Here is a 16937-nt window from a genome sequence, read left to right on the forward strand (position 1 = left end):
TTGCACCCCATGTTGTTTTGCGTGGCACTAGCACAGCACAGGGCTGCATTGGTGTTTTAAGCACCTTCTTGCTTCCCACTGTTAAAGAGCAGTTCACGGATTGCGATTGCATCTTTCAACACGATCGAGCACCTGTTCATAATGCACGGCCTGTGGCGAAGTGGTTACACGACAATTTTTTTGTTTTTGGTCATCAGTCTACTGACTGGTTTGATGCGGCCCGCCACGAATTCCTTTCCTGCGCTAACCTCTTCATCTTAGAGTTCAACATGGCTCTGAGCACTATGGGACTTAACATCTATGGTCATCAGTCCCCTAGAACTTAGAACTACTTAAACCTAACTAACCTAAGGACAGCATACAACACCTAGCCATCACGAGGCAGAGAAAGTCCCTGACCCCGCCGGGAATCGAACCCGGGAACCCGGGCGTGGGAAGCGAGAACGCTACCGCACGACCACGAGATGCGGGCAATCTCAGAGTAGCACTTGCAACCTACGTCCTCAATTATTTGCTTGACGTATTCCAATCTCTGTCTTCCTCTACAGTTTTTGCCCTCTACAGCTCCCTCTAGTACCATGGAAGTCATTCCCTCATGTCTTAGCAGATGTCCTATCATCCTGTCCCTTGTCAGTGTTTTCCACATATTCCTTTCCTCTCCGATTCTGCATAGAACCTCCTCATTCCTTACCTTATCAGTCCACCTAATTTTCAACATTCGTCCATAGCACCACATCTCAAATGCTTCGATTCCCTTCTGTTCCGGTTTCCCCACAGTTCATGTTTCATTACCATACAATGCTGTACTCCAGACGTACATCCTCAGAAATTTCTTCCCCAAATTGAGGCCGGTATTTGATATTAGTAGACTTCTCTTGGCCAGAAATGCCTTTTTTGCCATAGTGAGTCTGCTTTTGACGTCCTCCTTGCTCCGTCCGTCATTTACTGCCTAGGTAGCAGAATTCCTTCATTGACTTCGCGACCATCAATCCTGATGTTAAGTTTCTCGCTGTTCTCATTTCTACTACTTCTCATTACCTTCGTCTTTCTCCGGTTTACTCTCAAGCCATACTGTGTACTCATTAGACTGTTCATTCCGTTCAGCAGATCATCTAATTCTTCTTCACTTTCTCTCAGGATAGCAATGTCATCAGCGAATCGTATCATTGATATCCTTTCACCTTGTATTTTAATTCCACTCCTGAACATTTCTTTTATTTCCATCATTGCTTCCTCGATGTACAGATTGAAGAGTAGGGGCGAAAGGCTACAGCCTTGTCTTACACCCTTCTTAATACGAGCACTTCGTTCTTGATCGTCCACTCTTATTATTCCCACTTGGTTGTTGTACATATTGTATATGACCCGTCTCTCCCTCTAGCTTACCCCTACTTTTTTCAGAATCTCGAACAGCTTGCATCATTTTATATTGTCGAACGCTTATCCAGGTCGACAAATCCTATGAAAGTGTCTTGATTTTTCTTTAGCCTTGTTTCCATTATTAGCCGTAATTTCAGGATTGCCTCTCTCGTCCCTTTACTTTTCCTAAAGCCAAACTGATCGTCACCTGGCGCATTCTCAATTTTCTTTTCCATTCTTCTGTATGTTATTCTTGTAAGCAGCTTCGATGCATGAGCTGTTAAGCTGATTGTGCGATAATTCTCGCACTTGTCAGCTCTTGCCGTCTTCGGAATTGTGTGGATGATGCTTTTCCGAAAGTCAGATGGTATATCGCCAGACTCATATATTCTACACACCAACGTGAATAGTCGTTTTGTTGCCACTTCCCCCAATGATTTTAGAAATTCTGATGGAATGTTATCTATCCCTTCTGCCTTATTTGACCGTAAGTCCTCCAAAGCTCTTCTAAATTCCGATTCTAATACTGGATCCCCTATCTCTTCTAAATCGATTCGTGTTTCTTCTTCTATCATATCAGACAAATCTTCACCCTCATAGAGGCTTTCAATGTATTCTTTCCACCTATCTGCTCTCTCCTCTGCATTTAACAGTGGAATTCCCGTTGCACTCTTAATGTTACCACCGTTGCTTTTAATGTCAGCAAAGGTTGTTTTGACTTTCCTGTATGCTGAGTCTGTCCTTCCGACAATCATATCTTTTTCGATGTCTTCACATTTTTGCTGCATTCATTTCGTCTTAGCTTCCCTGCACTTCCCATTTATTTCATTCCTCAGCGACTTGTATTTCTGTATTCCTGATTTTCCCGGAACATTTTTGTACTTCCTCCTTTCATCAATCAACCGAAGTATTTCTTGTGTTACCCATGGTTTCTTCGCAGCTACCTTCTTTTTACCCATGTTTTCCTTCCCAACTTTTGTGATGGCCCTTTTTAGAGATGTCCATTCCTCTTCAACTGTACTGCCTACTGCGCTATTCCTTATTGCTGTATCTATAGCGTTAGAGAACTTCAAACGTATCTCGTCATTCCTTAGTACTTCCGTATCCCACACGACAATTACCTCCCTGTAAAGTGCTGGCCTCGACTGAGTCCTGACCTGAATCCTATAGAACACCTTTGGGATGTTTTGGAAGGCAAACTTCGTGCCAGGCCACACCGACCGACGACATCGATACCTCTTCTCAGTGCAGCACTCGGTGAAGAATGTGCTGCCATTCCCCAAGAAACCCAGCACCTGATTGAACGTATGCCTGAGAGAGTGGATGCTGACATCAAGGCTAAGGATGGGTCAACACCATATTGAATTCCAGCATTACCGATGGAGGGCGCCACGAACGTTTAACTCATTTCCAGCTAGATGTCCGGATACTTTTGATCAGACTGTATATGTCTTACTTTTAACTGTCTAAATAAGTATTAATTTCACGTATTATTTTAAAAGCTACAGAGAAAAACACCTTATCTGAAATATCTGTGTAAGACTCTCACAACAGTTACATTGATTGTAGTTATCCTGCACAAATCATATTCTGAAGTAGTTAAGATATTTCCATAACATTAATAAGCATTAAAAAGGAACAACAGTGTTCCCAATGCTTTGAAAGTTATCTCTGAGGCACTATGCTGGCTGTTTGTCAAGACAGTGAGGCAGACAGCACATTGGCAGTCTTGACATTCCCGATTTATCATCAGCAGGAGGTCCACCAAAGGGCATCTCGCAGTGAAGTGTAGCACTCACACTTTGATCAGCTTAATTAACTTGATGCCGATTACATGTGATATAAGGCCTCGATTCCAAAATAAATTCTAAGACAAAAAAAGCGCCGCACCACCATGGAATCATTCGAATGGAATGGAAATCACTAGGTGTGCTGTACACGTACAGAAATTCAAATGACTACAATTTCATAAAATTTGGTTGTTTTTTCAAGAGAACGAGCCTCAAAAATTGAGTATTTCACTTAGTCGTTGGTTCACGTCTGACCCTTATGCAAACAATTATTCTGTTTGGCATTTATTAATGGAGTTGTTGGATGTCCTCCTGACGAATATCGTGCCAAATTCTAATCTAAGCCTTATTAAGGAAGGTAAAAAAGTTTCAATTTGTAATTAGTTACCTAACGTTTCTTTTGCCATCTCGTCGTTGCCATCCGTGATTAGGCTTACATGGTTGATCTGGACTATCTGTGAACAATATATACCACAGAACCACACTGGCAGAATTCGGTTAATGATTAACACCTCCTCGTTGATTTGAATTATGTGTAGATACATGCTAATTCTCATCACACAACAAGCCTCAATGGCTCTACTCAACATCTGCACTTATTTAGTAATTATGTACGGCATAATAAAAGATAAGTTGGAGATATCCTGCGGCTTCGTCATGGTGGTTTCCATTCGTAACGTAAGTCCTCTCTGCTTCATTTTCTTGGACCTTTTGCCATTTTTTTCTTCTGAAACTCAAAAAACTAAGGTACCCCAATGCTTCAGATTTACAACTCAATAAAACAAGCACAACGATCAGATATCACTTCTTCGAAGCTCCTGGCCGCTGCTCGTGTCTTTTTTAAGACTTTCAGCTGTATTCAACGCTGCTTCTTACCTAATCATGCATTACTGACGATCAGAAATGCCACGCTCATTGTCAGCACGTAAATAATTCTCTCATTTCGATCCAGTCATCAAAGTACTCAAATTTATTACACTGTTATTAATTTATGCAAGCATCCATTAAAAACTGACGTCTTGCATCACCCTCTACTAATAGATTGATTTTTTGCAATGATCAAACAACAACAGTGTTGATGTTTGATCCAGCAGAAAATTCGTTCGTTTCACTCGTCATTTTATCCTTCCTATTTAACTGAATTATTCTTAATTGTCCTGCCTGATACCAGCTAACCTCTCACAATTTATGGTAGGAGCTTCCCACTCCGTTTGCCGTTTACCCCTTCTTGTGAATTACTGTTCTGCGTCTTTTGATTACAATAGTGTGGCATAATTGCAAATCCAAACAAAGGTAAGATCGTTATACTGCAATATCCTACCCTTTTGCATTTCTAAATCAATGTTCTAGAAAACTTATTCCAAACAAACATTATTATTATTTATATTAGAACAAATAAGCCCTCGGTCACAAATATTAAGTCAAAATTGACCAGGTTTCTACGCTACTATGAGCGTCGTCTTCAGAATTAGACTAACTGTTCTAAAACATATTAGGTATATAATACATTAATAAAATTACAGTTTGTACTGATACAAGTCACATATTAAGAAAGATCTAAGCCGGAAAGGCGACGTCATGAATAGTTGTAAGTAAGATGGCGAGCCGCTAAGGGCTGCTCGCCGGCCGAAGTGGCCCTGCGGTTAAAGGCGCTGCAGTCTGGAACCGCAAGGCCGCTACAGTCGCAGGTTCGAATCCTGCCTCGGGCATGGATGTCTGTGATGTCCTTAGGTTAGTTAGGTTTAACTAGTTCTAAGTTCTAGGGGACTAATGACCTCAGCAGTTGAGTCCCATAGTGCTCAGAGCCATTTGAAGGGCTGCTCATACTTTAGTGAACAAGGGTTGCAACACGACTGAGGTGCCCACGTTAGAAAGTGTGGGCAAGTAAACATGGTGTTGCTACGAGCGCCATCTAGTAGCCGCAAAAGCAACTAGGCCACTGTACATTCAAAATTAGACATGAAATTGTGATGCAGCTGATTCAGGCATAACGTAAACACTAATAATAATATGATAAAGTTACATATTTATCTGCTTTAAACAGAGACACATTTTGCAAGGTAAAAAAAAAAACGTTATTTATGACATACAAGAAAACAGCAAAGATGTAACAGGAAAACAACATTTCGGTAAACCGCATGAGGAAATCTGAATCAAAGATCAAGCAATGGCTTTATACAGTCGAAAAAGTTTTATTTCGCAGCTGCAGCTGTTCGTTGAGAATGATGTCATCATGACGAGAGAGATGTTTGAAAATCTCCAATTCCTCTAAAACATCTAACCTACGTCCCTTCTTTTCGGTATGCAAAATATTGTTATCGCCTATGGCTTTAGGCACGTGTCCAGTAATTAAGAGATGATCGGCATGGAATGAATTTAGGGGACTGGTGCCGTTCTTTCTCAAAAGATGTTCTTTGTATCTGATGGTGAAAGCACGTCCAGTTTGCCCTATATAATAGGAGGAGCAGGTATCGCAGATGATCTTATAAACGCCAAAACTTTCTGTATGGGAGCGAATGGACTTCAAATTATGAATGAAGTTTCTCTTTAGATTATTATTAGTAGAGAAGGCAACATTGCAGTTGTATTTGTTGCGAAGCATGCGCTGAATCTGATAGGAAATGGGTCCCATGAAAGGAATAGGAAAACGTTTTTTTGGGTTAATTTCAGTGCATGAGGTGTTGAGCGTGGTAGTTCTTGCAGTTTTCTTTTTGGTATATCGTCCACTATGTTAGGCGTATATTCATTATTGACTGCTATTGTTTTAAGTAAATTAATCTCCACATTAAACTTTTCTGTTGAAAGTGGTGTAGAGGTGTCTCGGTGGGCGGCAGAGTGAAAAAAGGCCATTTTTTGAGACTGTGGATGAAAAGAGGAAGCAGGCACGATTTGGTCAGTATACGTTTCTTTTCCAAAAAATATTGAAAGTGGTGTTATTGTCTTCTGTTGTAAGCGTCAAGTCTAAATAATGTAATTGGCGGTTCTCGTTTTCGAGTTCGATAGTGAAAGAAATTTTTTCATGGAGGTCGTTAAAAAGTTTAAATATATGATCAATTCTATCGGCGGGTCCGTTATAGATGACTAGAATATCATCAACGTATCTTGTGTAAGAAAGGATACATAGTGAAGCGGCTGAGACACGGTTAAACAGCGTGTACACACTATATTGGACATGTACACGTTACTACAGATATTCGTGTTAAGGTTATGCCTGCTGTCATTGTCAATGACGTGGCACAGACGAATAGCGAAATTGTGCATGACCCGTTGAAGTGTCGGAAACTCGATGTCGTCGATGACCTCCTGAATGGTTGTTTGCAACTCAGCAATGGTTTCGGGGCTATTGCTGTACACCTTGCCTTTAAAATAGCACCCCCCCCCCCCCCCCACTCCCCAAAAAAACGTCACATGCGTTCAGATCCGGAGTACATGGCGGCAATCGTGGCCCATGCCATTTGCCTCTGGGTACCTCAGAGCCAGAATGCTGTCCCCGAAGTGCTCCTCCAAGACATCAAAGGCTCTCCTGCTTCGACGGGGTCGAGCTCAGTGTTGCATGAACCACGTCTTGTCGAAATCACTGTTACTTTGGATAATAAGGATGAAATCATCATCCAAAACCTTAACGTACCGTTCGGTAGTCATCGTGCCATCAAGTAATATCGCACCGATTATTCCGTGAGTGGGCATTGCACACCATACAGTCACCTGTTGAGGGTGAAGACATTTCTCGATTGCGAAATGCGTATTCTCAGTCCCCCAGAGGCGCCAGTTTTGGTTATTGACGAATCCATCCAAATGAAAGTAGAATTCAAAAAAGTTCAAATGTGTGGGAATTCCTAAGGGTCCAAATTGCTGAGGTCATCGGTCGGTAGACTTACACACTACTTAAACTAACTTATGCTAAGAAAAAAAAACGTACACACACATAAGAACGAGGGAGGACTCGAGCCTCGGGCAGGAGGGTCGCGCAATTCGTGACATGGAGCCTAAATCGGCGCGACCCCCTAACCTAACCTAACCTAACCGAAACTAACCTAACCTAAACCCCGCACGGCGAAAGTGGAATTCGTCGCTAAACCAAACCATACTAATGCCCATTACGCCCCGCGGCCAACTGTGCAGTTTTAATGTCCTGACTCAAACCGTTCAGAAGTTACCACGATTTTATTTAATGTAGTTCAATAATTGTCACCTTGTGTGTGTTGAGTGTGTTATCGTGCATGACCAGCACTGCAAATTTATGTAAATAAACGAAAACACACGCAGGATCATCTGTCAAACATGATGTGTCTATTTAAGATTAATTTCATTAGACCAGGTAGCAGAAACGGAATCATCTCTCAATTTGCGTTGAGGTGCACTGGTACTTACGTTTATGTTAGATCACCCATTTCTTAATCAAACTAAAGCAGTATCCAGTATTGATACTGATGAGCTGCTTATTTAAAATTAATATCATGTTAGTTAAGTGGGTGGCATGCATTTAGTGTGTTGGTGTACATGTACATTAATCGCAATGCCAGTAACTTAAAAAATGAAATGAACACAAATTAATAATCGTAATGCTAGATACATCAAACTGAAATGAAAATATTAGAAATTTTTTTTACAAACATCATCATGGGTTTTTAGTGCCTTTTTAAGATGGACTGTTAAGTGTTTCTGAGGCCAGTTTTGGGAGCAAATCCCGAACTAGTTCACGTTACCACTTTCACTTGGAGACTGGCGGTGGCCGCTGCCGTCGCTGATTTCGCTCGTCTCAGATGAGGCGCTATGACACTTTGTAGTCCTCGGTGTGACGATGGTGAGTGTTCCGGGCGCTTTGGCGCTTCGGTCAGCACCTCCACTTTGCCTTCTCGGCGTCGCTGGGGTGTGGCTGCGTCGCCCGCTTGGTCGTGAGTGTGTGACAATCGCTCAGCCCTCACGCAGCCCAGCAGCTCGGCTGCAACTGCTGTCGCCTGGGACAGGTCAAAGTACTTTAGAGTGGACGCAGCTTTTTGTTGGTAAAGGGCGTGTCTTTGAGATACCTGTCTATTGGACTGACATTGTCAGCAAACTAATGTGGATTTCATGAAAGTAGGTGGGTGAACTCTGTTTTTATGTTCTCGTGCCCAAGTTATCTTGCATCTTGTGTCTTCTCTTATGGCTTCTATCGTCTGCTTCTTTTCTTGCCCCTCCTATTTTCTTCTCTCTTCCCTCTTGGGTTTCTTCTCTGTCTAGTGTGTCTTAGTGACACCTTGGGACTTAGATGTGAGAGTAGAGTAGGGCGGATGAATCTTGCTCTTACTCATAACTGATAGTGAATTTGCTCACGTTTTCCAAGTGTCGGCGTTGATGAGAAAGTTGTTACAGAGTTCTGTGTGTCAACGGGTGGAACTTTGACGGTTCGTTTTTCTGCTTGTTCCTGGGGTGTTACATCTGTCCGCAAACAGGTTACAACTGTTTACAAGGCACTGAAGTGCACCTTCCCTTTACCGCTGTGATCTGTCCCCTAGTGACTCTGCTCACAAAGGAAGCGCCCCAACAAGGGTCCGAGGCCCGTCCTCGCTTTCCAGGTACAACCGCTCTCAGCACACGTGCCGATTGCTGTTGACCTTCCACTTGTCTTTCCTCTTTCCATTCGGCCGCGAGTCACACAACGCCAGACCGTGAACTTCTCCCCCTTCCAGACTCCCTGTGCAAACTCACAATCTCGTCTCAGTCTTACGAGTTACAGTTTAAGTGGCCACATCAAGATATCACTTCACAAAATCTTCTGTTTACAAACTTACGCTAAATTAAAAGTTATCAAAAAAATCATAGTCTTGTCACAATTATACAATAAAGCGTCCTCTCACTCATTCTTTGGTTCATTCAGCGGTGGCAAGGGAATGGAGATATAGGAACAGCGCCGTAAGATGAACAGGATACATGTGCTGAAGTTGGTTGGTTGGTTGGCTGTTTGGGAGAAGAGACCAAACAACGAGGTTATCGGTCTCATAGGATTAGGGAAGGATGGGGGAGGAAGTCGGCAGTGCCCTTTCAAAGGAACAATCACGGCATTTGCCTGGAACGATTTAGGGAAATCACGGAAAACCTAAATCAGGACGGCCAGACGTGGGATTGAACCATCGTCCTTCCGAATGCGAGTCCACTGTGCTAACCACTGCGCCACCTCGCTCGGTCATGTGCTGAAGCGTTGCACCTAATTATCATGCAGTTAGTAGAATCTAAACTGAAGGTAGTTTCGTTTTCTGGCTCTTCTGAATGTTCTCACTTAGTGTCTGCATGCCTGTTCTCACGTGAACTACGGATATTGTTTGCATATTGGTCATAACGATTACTTTTGACTTATCCTTAGTGACTTATGCTAGGGCGTCTGCAGTCGTACTTGAAAAGTCGAGACAACATGTAATTCCACCTTTTACGTAACAACACAAACTCAGCACAATAGGCTGTAGCGTGGTAGGACTGGACCAAAGTGACACACAGGCAACCACCATCGACAGTTGCACCGAACATTTTATTTGGTACCTTTAAACAAGAGAACTTGGGAAATAAAATCATCACATGTTTAAAACTACCACACATCCTTAAAATTACCAATCAGGTAAAAATAAATTACTTCAGTTTTAAACATTCATTAAAACGCTGCACTTGTGGCCTATTACACATTTACTGAAATGGGTTAAATTTTATATACCCTAAATTGTAATCAAGCTGAAGAACAATTTACTAAAATTTAACTAACGTACTCTTTCATTACGACAGTGATTGTTATTACTAAAATAATTCAGAGTTCAGGCAACAATCAGATACCATGGAACACAACAGGTTACTTAAATGGTAGGCACCACATAATTTAGCATATAAAATGTAAAATTTCATGTCAGCAAACAAGCTCATGAGATTCAACAACTACGCTCAGAAAACGGACGCGCGCCCGCTCATCTGTTTCAATACGGGCTCGACATGGACCCCCGGATGGAAAGAGCAACGGCCACAAATGGGGAGGAGAAAATCCCGTAACAAGTGGGTATCTACAAGAGACTGACATCCGCCTTAAGTAACTAGAAACACAATAACTCATTACAGCACATCAGTAAAATTAATACATGAAATTAATTACAATATCGATCTACTGTCATTGAAGGAATTCTAGTACCACCATCAAAAGAATCCGTTTCAGGCTATTAAACACACAATAACAACAGGCCTCTCAATAACTGTAAGAATTAGGAAACTACTGATTTCAAAATTATACACGTGTCTCTCAGACACACTATTAGTTCAAACAGAAACGTAACAGTAATGTTATTACAACTCAGAGATAAGTATATCAAGGGAAATATTTTATCTATATATATATATATATATATATATATATATATATATATATGTGTGTGTGTGTGTGTGTGTGTGTGTGTGTGTGTGTGTGTATATATCAACAGTGACTCCGTGGTGTGATATAAATACAATAACCAGGCGGTACTTGAACAAGGACCAGCAAACTGCTCCAGTGGCTGTTAAACCTTGACTGTAGGGATCTACAACAGAATGTCTCAGCACTCCAGGCCCTCGTAAATGTTAATGATCACACCACATACCATTTAAAATCAACACATTGACGGCCAGAGTCAGTAGGGATAGCCGCCCAAGGAAATACAGTCAACCGTACAGAACACAGTACTGGATTCCGACCACAATTTACAGGACAAGAAAGGCCCTTACCCTCTTTCTTGTTCGTCGAAGCCAGCCCCCGCAGATCCCGATGTCTCCTGGCAGGAGACATGAAGCAAGCGGAAAAAACAACAAGGCTTCTCAGTAACGCCTCTTTCCACGCCGGCGATATTTGCCACGGCGCCGTCACCTGGGACAAAAACAGCCCCTTTTAGACGTGCCCTGCTTGCTGGCTGACACAGGACCTTAAATGTCCGCCATAGTTACCAGAAAGCCGTTACTGCTCGGCGTACCGAAGCAAAATCACTCCCTCTTTCTCAGGTTCTCCTCTCGCTCCAGATCGGCCCGCGCCCTCTGCGTACATCGCCGGAAAGATGACTCATACCGGCGGCGGGATTACCGCTGATTGAGCCACACGGCTCAGTACCTTTTCCAAACATAATGTTTGTTTATTTTTTCGTTTGTTTATCTTTTTTCTCCCCTCTTCTCCCTTCCTTTACATTGGATATGCTGCAGTATTATTATATGTCCCGTGTACCTCCACTTCATATACACACATCAAAAACAGTTTTGCATCACCCCGGTTCCTATAACTCCTGAAAATAGACGTTGACTGTGGATATTCTATCACTGATACAGTCAATTTGACTGTTCAGAAATGTCACTAAACCTACCCAAAGATGTAAACAACCACGCATGATCAGCGCCTATTAGACGGAGGGGGTCCGACAGCCGATCAGTTCCAGTCATTCCACCAGGAAGGAGGTACACGGCTCGTGTTGTCTGTAGTTCAACCATGCCTAGACGGTCAATACCGCAGTTCGATCGCGTCCGCATAGTTACTTTGTGCCAGGAAGGGCTCTCAACAAGGGAAGTGTCCAGGCGTCTCCGAGTCAAGCTAAGCGATGTATTCACTACCGATGTGCATGGCGAGATCCATCTTTGCAACCACGACACCATGCAGCGTGCTAAAGATGGGCCCAAGAACATACAGAATGGACCGCACAGGATTGGCACCACGTTCTCTTCGCCGATGAGTGTCGCATATGCCGTCAACCAGACAATCGTCGGAGACGTGTTTAGAGGCAATCAAGACAGGCTGAACGCCTTAGACACACTGTCCAGCGACACCAGCAAGGTGAGGTTCCTGCTGTTTTAGGGTGGTATTATGTGGGGCGACGTACGTCGCTAGTGGTCATGGAAAGCGCCATAACGGTTGTACTATTCTAGAATGCCATCCTCCGACCGATAGTGCAACCATATCAGCAAAATATTGGCGAGGCATTCGCCTTCATGGACGACAGTTCGCGCCCCCATCGTGCACACCTTGTGAATGACTTCTTTCAGGATAGCGACATCGCTCGACTAGAGTGGCTAGCATGTTGTCTGGACATGGACCCTATCGAACATGCCTGGGATAGATTGAAAAGGGCTGTTTATGTACGACGTGACCCACCAACCACTGTGAGGGATCTACGCCCAATCGCCGCTGATGAGTGGGACAGTCTGGACCAACAGTGCCTTGATCAACTTGTGGATGGTATGCCACGACGAATACAGGCATGCATCAATGGAAACGGACGTGCTACTAGAGGCACAGCAATCTGGACCACCACCTCTGAAGGTCTCGCTGTATGGTGGTAGAATATGCAATGTGCGGTTTTCACGAGCAATAAGAAGGGCGAAAATTACGTTTATGTTTATTCCAATTGTCTGTACAAGTTCCGGAACTCGCGGAACAGAGGTGATTCAAATTTTTTTTATGTGTGTATTTCCTGAAAAATGTACAGAACGGTTAGGTATCGATTGTAAAATGAATAAAATAATTAAAAAATTGATTTTTTGCTGATAAGCTATTGTGTCCAAATCCTTCATGACGCTCAATTATCCTGTGTTGAATAGCCATAATCGTAATAGAAAAACTGAGCTGCCATAATCCCCAAAAAAACACCCTCCTGCGCACTGCGGTAAGCCCACCTCTTCAACATAAAATCGCCACCACATCCGAAAATGCGCTTTCTTTGTCGTCCTCGACAGTGAAAATGACAGAACAAGGAAAGAGATTAAGTGGCAATGACCTGTATCTCAGTAGAAAAATGAAGGACACTTACGTTTTTCTGCAAGGAACTGCATCGCTTGCTGTGCATAACTACTCAGGATTTCTAACTATACGTACTGTTGTTATTAATACTGCAAATAAATACTGCTTCGCTCGTATAAGTCTTGTTAGATGGCGGCTGCAAGCGTCAAGACTCTTGTTCAGAGGCAGTTACTTTAGTTTTAACATTAAACATTTAGAGCCTCAGTAAATTCTTCAGCTCCATATCTTCCTAAACCTTGTTTCTCTCTTGCTTATTCTTATTCCCCTTTCATATCGCATTCGAGAGGACGACGGTTCAATCCCGCGTCCGGCCATCCTGATTTAGGTTTTCCGTGATTTCCCTAAATCACTCCAGGCAAATGCCGGGATGGTTCCTCTGAAAGGGCACGGCCGACTTCCTTCCCCATCCTTCCCTAATTCGATGAGACCGATGACCACGCTGTCTGGTCTCTTTCCCCAAACAACCAACCAACCAACCCCTTTCATAAACTGAACTGAAATTAACGATAAATTACACTTAATACTTGACGGACAAACGACTTAACCCACTATATAGAACAGGTATTGACAGTTTGTTCTCCGAATTTCTTTACATGGCAGATGTGATGCACGGCAATCGACTTTCCTGTGCGTAAGCGTTCCAATTCAAGGGCATTCGTGTGACCCACGAGACGCACCGGCGCGGAATACATGGGAAATAGCTTACGACAGAATTCTCTCTGCTTCTTCGAGAGTCTATCGCCCTTCACCAAGACTTTCTCACCAGTCGTAAATTCTCTCTTTACCGCGTGTTTGTCTGCCTTGATTTTTCTTTTTTTTCCTGCTATTGCACAGAGGGTGTCTTGGATGTCTCGCGAACTACATGTCCCACGTGTCGTGTCTTTCGCACAATATAACCTACACAGATTTCCCAGGACTTTTATTAAGCGCTCACTCGGGCTGGAACTCGGATGGTACTTACTTATAAACACAGATTTGATCTTCCTGTTCTACAAAGTGTCCTTCTACCAATCGAATGTCCTTTAATATTCTTCCGACATGTCCTACCTGCGTCAGGAAATCTTTACAAAGAGACTTTCTCACTTTCAATACTGTCGCTTTCTTCAGCGGCGTCAGTGCCACGAATTTAGATGTTAATTTGACTACTAAGAAGATGTAGTTAAATCCACTCTGTGCTTTGGGAAGGAGTCGCATTAAGTCGGATCAGCAGCTCCTCTCAATTTTTTGGGCCCAATTGGGTGGAGTGGCGCCTGTGTTTTTAGTGTGCACGACGTTGCCTTTTGACAATTCTTGCAAATTGAAAGAACCTTTCTTATCCACCTTTCCTTATTACGGTAGTGACTAGCTGTCTTCAGCCGCATGAAGCATTTTCATGGCCCGAAGTGCGCGAATCTGAGCATATTCATGTGATAATAATCTCTTCAGGTACACACACAACGTCGAGCGTCCGTAAGCTAACTAAACTTGTCAGTATTTTCAGTTGTTGTAATACATAAAATAACTGCTTATGAATAAAAATTTAACTGCTGCAACAAGAACAATTCGCCTACACGAAATAATTTTATCTGAAGCTGAAAACGTCATTTTAAATAGATATACTGTAATAGTGCTGCTACTTTTTTTTCAAGCCTCAACTTTTTCTCCTCTGGTCCTTCACGTCTGATCTCTTCCTTTAGAATTAGGTAGGATAATCTGGGAATGGTAATGGAACTGCAGTAGGCTACAGACGTGGTTACTGGAGGGGTCACTTAATAAGTATCCTGTCATTTCATCCCAAATTTGAATTTCTAGATTATCATCCTTCTGAAAGTAGATTAGCCTACCAGTAAATGAAAATGAATACGTAATGGGAACTGCACAGCCAGGTACTTTAAGCAAGGATTTTATACTTCTTAACAGATTTATCCGAACACCGCAAGAGCTTCCGATGAACCATGAAGAGCTCCTTTTTCCTGTAGTGTCAGTATTATGAATGCTCTACATATACAAAGTTACTGCTAGCGCTAAGAACACAGTAAGACTCCCAATTCAAAGACAGAAAGCAATTCCAACGTCAAACGTGGGGAAGACACACACACACAGAACCCTGGCAGTAGACACATAGAGATTTGTTCCATAGAAGCTGTTGTGAAAGAAAGTAATTCTGGAAGAAACGACATTTTGTCTGTGGTGTGCGTGACTGATTCTTTTGTAATTTTTTTGTTTATTTATAGACACAATCACATGTTTATGATACGGTCATAAGCGGTTTCGGCCATACAGTGACCATCTTCAGATACTAAAGGCGGCATACACTGAACAGAGGTTCACGCGTTGTCCAACTTTTATCACTATATGACGCAACGTCACTATGTGAATTTCACTGTTGTAAAAAGCGTAATGTTACAAGATCTGATGATGAAACTGTGGATCTGTCGAAACCTGTAACAGTTATACTTTCAAATCGTCCTCAACGACTGACGCAATGTCAAACATATGTAGTGACATCATTATAAAACCGCACCAGAACACCCTCCTAGACAGGGCATATAGTATTCTCCCAGCAGGGTAACATTCCGCCGAAAGCTATGCACATACGCACAACCTGTTCTGACGTCAACAGTGATCCTCCTATTTCGCTGCCATATTTTCTGCGCGCGGAAACATCTTCCCATGTCAGAAGCGTACTGCACGGCTTTATTCTCTCATGCTAGTCAGGCGCCAGCAATTCGCACAAACATTTCTCCGCGCATCAGACAGACAGTGTTCTCCTCCCCAAAGCGATACCTTAAGGGCCCTGCCGCACTGGGACGTCACGGAAGGTCTGCTGGCAGAACGAGACGCCAGGAGAGAACTCCAGGGGAATGCCTTCAGTCTCCGCTCAGTGAAAGAGCAACGAGCTTTGTGTGCAAGTTCGAAGTAAAAAGAGAATACAGACAAAGAATTTTTGGCCACAGCCCTTCATTGCTGATTGTGACATTGACAGGTTGTCACGGTATATAATGAGTCAAGAAATTACAGTTCTAAATTTTCCGGTATCCTGGGAAGGTCATTTCGTTCATTTGACGAGGTAGTGAAGATCTCCAGAGATTAACTGACGGAAACGGTCATTGTTTTAAGGAAAGTAATCCCACCACAGGAAAAGATTTTTGAGACCTGTGTACTCGGTCGCTAATTACTCGTTGTTTGCAGTGATATTTACAGTTTGAGTTGTAACTATATAGTCCACATGGAAGTGCTTCTCAGTTTTTATTTGAAAAGTACGTTATTATAAACTGAAATTAAATCTACAAATTTTTTAGACAAGAAGTCCGAAACCTTTCTCCTTTGTCTACATACCTTTTTCCTTAAAATGATTCTAGATTGTCTGATGTATCTGGTCCATTAACATCATTTGTTGCAGCAGGAGACGTGGCCTGGTTATTTCACTCTGGAAGTAGGTTTCGAGTAAAACTAACGTAGCCCAGATAGTAAACTTGATTTCTCCGTGGTGTAAAGCTCTTGTGTCTGGAGTGGAGCATGAGGAACAGACTGTCAGCAAATTGAGGATAGATAATTTCCACGATCTCCATCCAATCAGGGCGTTATTGTAAGTAGAACGTGACTGTACACTGAAGAGCGAAAGAAACTGGTACACCAGTCTAATATTGTGTAGGGCTTCTGCGAGCATGCAGAAGTACTGCAACACAACTACATGGATACGCTGCAAATCACATTTAGGTGCCTGGCAGAGGGTTCATCGAACCACCTTCACAATTCTCTATTATTCGAATCTCGTATAGCGCGCAAAGAACGAACACCTATATCCTTCCGTACGAGCTCTGATTTCCCTTATTTTATCGTGGTGATCGTTCCTCCCTATGTAGTTCGGTGCCAACAAAATATTTTCGCATTCGGAGGAGAAAGTTGGTGATTGGAATTTCGTGAGAAGCTTCCGTCGCAGCGAAAAAAGCCTTTCTTATAATGATGTCCAACCCAAATCCCGTATCGTTTCTGTGACACTCTCTCCCATATTTCGCGATAATACAAAACGTGCTGTCCTTCTTTGA

Source organism: Schistocerca piceifrons, chromosome 6 (genome assembly GCF_021461385.2).
Source record: "Schistocerca piceifrons isolate TAMUIC-IGC-003096 chromosome 6, iqSchPice1.1, whole genome shotgun sequence".
In the NCBI taxonomy this organism is placed as follows: Eukaryota; Metazoa; Arthropoda; class Insecta; order Orthoptera; family Acrididae; genus Schistocerca; species Schistocerca piceifrons.